Here is a 6,000-nt window from a genome sequence, read left to right as displayed (position 1 = left end):
ATATTTACGCGGATACTTTTACATTGCAGTCAATACAGACGACATGGTGTTCAAATGAAACACCAAAGGCAAGAACAGTGTTCTTATTGCGCATGAAATTACTTGCAAATTACCGTGTCAGTCATACATTTCAGCCCGTTCTCATTCCCAGGGCGTCAAATACCGAGGCTTTGTCAAAGCCATCAGCGTTCGGTACCGCCGACACACCAGGCATTCCATTAACTACAATGTACACCCATCTGCAGCAACAGTAAATGCTCAGAGAAACTGCGCCAGGAGTGAGTGTGGTGACGTAGTCTAAAGAGTGAAAGAGACACACACCGGGCGGGTCAATCAAAAACAAGGCTTTCATTCAGGAGACCGCTGTTCGTGTCCCGTGTGTCACGTGACAATCAGCTGTTCGGCATGTGTCCCGTGTTCACATTCAGCGTCATTTTCATTGTACAAACATAATAGTTTTAAACCCAACTATGTAGTTCTTTACTAACCCTGACTATGGCTTTGTTGCCTAATACTAAAGTGACACCAAGGGTAACTATGGAGTTTAAATACCAAAAATAAAGTGACACCAAGGGGCGTGACAAGGCAGCGGTATGTGACGAGTCGGGATGAGAACGTGTTGACTACACACGCCTACGACATGGAGGGGAATTCGATGACAATATGACACAGAGTGAGTTCCAGCTGATATAAGAAGAGAGGAGCATGTTATGGGAAGTGAAATAACATATGCTCATACAACGGTTCGTTTGATATCTTAAGTAAAGTTAGCCCTCAATTTTTCGTGCGTTCTCCTGCGAATGTCCAGCAACACGTGTCAATTTCTGCTCATCACATGCATACAGTCTTTTCAAAATAAACTTCCATCTTCACAGGTCACAACTTGATTAGGTTTAGGCAACAGGAAAAAGATCGTGGTTTGGGTGAAAGTAACTACGGTAACTTAAGTACGGAAGTTACATGACAAATAAAATCAATGCTAACTTCTGGTTTCACACAGGGTACAAACACCGGTCTCGTTTTGGACCCACCCATCCACCCCAACCTTGTAATCACATGGCATTTGTCTCTCTTTATACTTCCTTGTTCATGATTACGTGGTTTAAATACAAATTGATGTTGTGGGATTTATACGATTGACAGTGCATTACTTTTCGTCGGTATAGGTATGAGCAGTGAAAACAACCTGAGGGAAATGACAACGTCAAGGCATCCAATAACAAGAAGTTGTTTTCCATGTTTTCACCTCTGGGTGAAAAGGCTCATTATCTCATGCTGCTTTCTGGTTGTCTCCATGATGAGAGAGAGCGCAAACATGTCTTGGTTGTGAGCTGGAGCCAATAGTCTTTGAAGAGTGAAATACAACACCAAATCAATGTCTCTCTCTTTCTGTTTCTTTCTTTCTGCCCCCTCCTCGTTTCCTTTTTCCTGACACCTCCTGAACGCAGAGGAACGGCTTTCCTCAGGACCAGGGTGGAATAGGAAATGAAGGCAACCTCAGGGGATCACGTTCTTCTGGCGTCTCGACTACGTTACGCCCTACGTCACCTCAACGTCAGAGCTGCTCGCTCTGCTCTCTATGGGAGGGGTCGGCCACATCCGCCCACGCCTCGGTATCTCAGGAAGACAACCATCAGGGACCTGTGTCATACGTTCTGACCTGCTCAATGGGAAATGTTTGTCCAGGAGAAGTGTTGTGCCACCACCCCATATAAAGGGCAGATGAGGTAGTTTGGCACCAGAAAACTTAAAAAAAGGGACGTTGAAGAACCAGGGGACGTATTCAAGACTAGATCCTGCTAAAAGTAGTTATTTACAAAGCATCTTAGCCCTTAAGAGAGCTCCTAAGATGATAAACTATAAGGAGGAGGACTTTAAAGAGGTTTAAGAGTTTCTTAAGCAGAGGAGAAAATAGCTTGTTTGCTGGTTTATAGATTTACATGCAAACCAATGCCACTACTTATATAGATGGCCAGCACTCACAGAAATTGATGAAAGCTGAGTCATTTTCCCCCGTTAATATCAAATAGATTAACTACTAAATCACTGTCTACTCTATCATTTCTCATGTACAAACAACATGGCATAACGATCTTTACATTAGATAATAGAATCAGGTGCACACAAAAAAAGACGGAAAAATAATTTAAGGGCTATTTTTTTGTGAATCACATTCTTCTATTAAGCTAAAAAGTCATATTGCATTCTTATTTTTCATTACTTTAAGGGCTTTCAAATAAGAAAGAAGCTCATTATGAAATACACTAAACCAAGATTTCACTTTCATAAACTTGAATTTATGTAGATCAAATTTCCCAAGAATCAGATTGGGTTGTTAGTTAGAGAGTCATCTTTGCTATTGTCCATATATACATTGGAAAAATAAATTATCCGTAGTTTCAATGTCATCACAAAATACACAATTATTGGTTTCAATTCCAAAGCATTGTCGCTGGATGGATACACTCCATTTAAAATTTTAAAATGGATTTCTTTCACTTTTGGAGTCATGGGGATTTTAAATATTTAGTTTATAATTTGTGAATAGAGCTTTTCGAATAGATTTGTGAAATTGAGTTTCTATAAGATACTATATAGAGAATGACATGTCATTAAACGAAGTTCCCTAAATAACTCCTAAACTAGGACTCCTTGCTAAAAGTTTTTAGTCTAATAAGATAGGAGCTCTCTGAGAGTATTCTCAGAATATTTGTGAAAACGGCCATGAGTCGATAAGCAGGAATATAGTGCAGAAAAATGTGGCATTTATTAACAAAAACTTTACTGAAACAAAGGGCCAAAATGAAACCTGAGAATGTCAATGAAACTAAATTAAACTGAAGAAAAATAACACCAAACAAAAGAAAGCTGCAGCCTCACAGCAAGCTGCCAACTCTGGATTTTACCTTCTCAGTCTTTCCTAACTGGAGCTTACCATCTGCCAAGAATAGCGAACACACCATTAAAACAATATCTCTAAGTTACTGCTGACATTTCAATCGATCTATGGGCACCCATCCATACCAATGAGCACACCAAATATCAATATAATTTACTGCAGAACTTACATATCTTCTTACATATTACCAGGCCCAGCTCCTCGCTGCTAAGAGGACATAATGAGGCAAACCTGTTGAGACTCTCTTTGATTGAGCTGCTGATCTACCCCAACATCCCAGACAGAACAACAACAAGCAATCTTATGAGCCCATAAAACAAACTGAACTAGACAAGCTTGTATCATTTATACCCCTGAATTGATAATATATGAAATAAACTGAACCATTTGACTGATATTAATAATTAAGCAGACACAGAAACACTGTTAATGTTGGAGAATAGGTGTGGATGTTGTTAGTGGATGAGACATGGGTCAAACTAAAAAGTCAAAGTACACATCAAATAATTTTTCCCAAAGATGCTTCTGTCATTTTAGGTAGTTCTTATCAAGCTGATGTATGTTCAAGTGTTTATTTTTCTGTAAAGTTTGGTTTTGATTTAGTTTGATGCTATAAAAAGGGGGTGAGACATCATGATTGACAGCTGCGATTCTCTCAGTCACAAGCTGCGGCCGTGCTCAGCTCGTGATTGGTTCAGGTGGGTGACCTCGATACCGCGGCTTCACTGTCAGATCCCTACTGCGTCAATGTCATCATGAAATACAGACTTATAAATGAATCAGGGCTGTCAAAGTTAACGCAATAATAATGTGTTAACGCAAATGTCTTTAACGCAACTTGCAATTTGTAGGTTTCAGCTCAGTATTAAAGCTATAGAGTGAAGACACTGGTATCATATGAAACTCGAAAACATAAAGAATCCACTGGTACCAACCATGTCATACTAGCTTGTCGGGAAGGAGGTTACGCTAAATTTTGGCGAGGAAAAACTGTCAAGGCCAATTTCAAAGGGGTCCCTTGACCTCTGACCTCAAGATATGTGAATGAAAATGGGTTCTATGGGTACCCACGAGTCTCCCCTTTACAGACATGCCCACTTTATGATAATCACATGCAGTACCTTTGAGGGTTTCTGGACAATATTTGGCATTGTTTTGTGTTGTTAATTGATTTCCGATAATAAACACATCCTATACATATATTGATAAGAGTATTAAATACTTGAGAAATCTCCCTTTAAGGTACATTTTGAACAGATAAAAAATGCAAATGTAATTAATTGTGATTAACTATGGAAAATCATGCAATTAATAGCGATTATATATTTTAATCGATTGACAGCCCTATGATTTGTACTTTTCTATAATGAAAATATAAGGTGTATAATAAGTTATTGTATTATCATATTGATCACTTTGTCTTCTAAATGCTCACGTAGGGTAAAACTATGAACATGTAATCCAGCTCTGTGGTGACTAAAGGTGACTGATGCTCTCCCTGACTCTGGCAAAGCAGTCTAGTTTGTGTTGCCACCAAAGCAAAACAATCTGGATCTCTGTGCTCTGTGGCTCCTTCTCAGTCTGCTACAGCTAATTGGCTCCTCTGAGAGCCACGTACAGCAACTCTACACACACACACACACACACATCCACGCAAACACACACCAACAACCCAGGACCTCCCAGCCATCTGCTGGGGGCTCACACATACAGGTGTTCCTCTGCTCCTGCTCTCCTAGCTCAGAGCTCAGCGGGGTGGGGGGGGGTGTTTGAGGTCCCACCAGCCTGCTGTTGTGTTTGATCAGAGACGTCGTGTCGTGTCTCGTCATTGTGATTTTGCAAACATGCAGTTCATGACTCATCTCGCTCCAAAACAGCCACTTCTCTCACGGCCTCTCTACCTGAGTTTACATAAAAGAAGATACACTTCACAGCAAGAGATCTCAATCACACAGATGCTTCACTGTACATTACACACAGCTTTACACTCTTATCCAGTCCTGCTCTTCATCTGATTAACATCATCCATTGATGTACTGTAACATTATCTCACGGTGCTTCTCTCTCAGGGTGAATCTGAAACGTAACGCTGCTGACATCAAGCTGTGGAGGCAGGAAACTACAACTGAGTCAGATTCTGATGCACTGGATCGTCTGTTATTGTCAGTTGCTCCATCCAGTAAAGGCAGGTAATTTAGATTTGGATTAAAAACTCATCTTTTGAAATTAGTATATTCATTTTAATTGCAACAATTTGCATCCTATTTTTACTGATTTATTTGATCTCTATTGCCTACTGAATGTGTTGATTTTATTGATGGTGCTTGTTGTGTATGTATGTTTTTACCCCTGGTTTTATGTGCTGTAAGGTGACCTTGAGTGACATGAATGTATTAGATATTATTAGATTTATTTTGAACATGTAACAAATAAAACGAGAGCCCGTGGTACCGCTAGCCGCCGTCTGACTTCCGGTGCTCCAACACGTTCTCATCCCAACTCGTCACACACCCCTTGGCTTCACTTTAGGATTAGGCAACAAAACCACTATAGTTAGGTTTAGGGAAGAACTCTATGGTTGGCCTTAAAACTACTACGTTTGTACACTGAAAATGACACTGAACGTTGTGAACACGGGACACGAACGCACAGCTGATTTTAATTGAATGCACGGGAGACAAACAGCGGTCTCCTGGATGAAAGCCCTGTGTTTGTTGGACCCATCAACCTCCCCTCCCGCTCGCCCTGTGTGTGTCTTTTCGCTCTTTAAACTACGTCACCACACTCCCAGCGCACTTTCTCTGAGCGTTTACTGTTGCCGCGGACTGGTTTACATTATAGTTGTAGGAACACCCAGTGCGTTTCATACCAGCCCTAAGGGGTGCCTTGTTGCGGTGGTATCGAACTTCAATGGCCCTGACAAAGCATCTGTATTTGACGCCCTGGGAATGAGAATGGGCTGTTTGCTCCTAAAGTTGTGTTATAAAGGATGGCCTCTGAGCGAAGGGAACGGCGTTACCACGGTTTTGCACTCGGTGGCTCACGTTACCGCAGTCTTGGAAAGGGAAGAGCGAGCGGAAGGGTACTCAGTTGGTTGCAAT

This window comes from Sebastes fasciatus, chromosome 17, assembly GCF_043250625.1.
Source record: "Sebastes fasciatus isolate fSebFas1 chromosome 17, fSebFas1.pri, whole genome shotgun sequence".
Classification (NCBI taxonomy): Eukaryota; Metazoa; Chordata; class Actinopteri; order Perciformes; family Sebastidae; genus Sebastes; species Sebastes fasciatus.
This window is presented reverse-complemented; position numbering follows the sequence as displayed.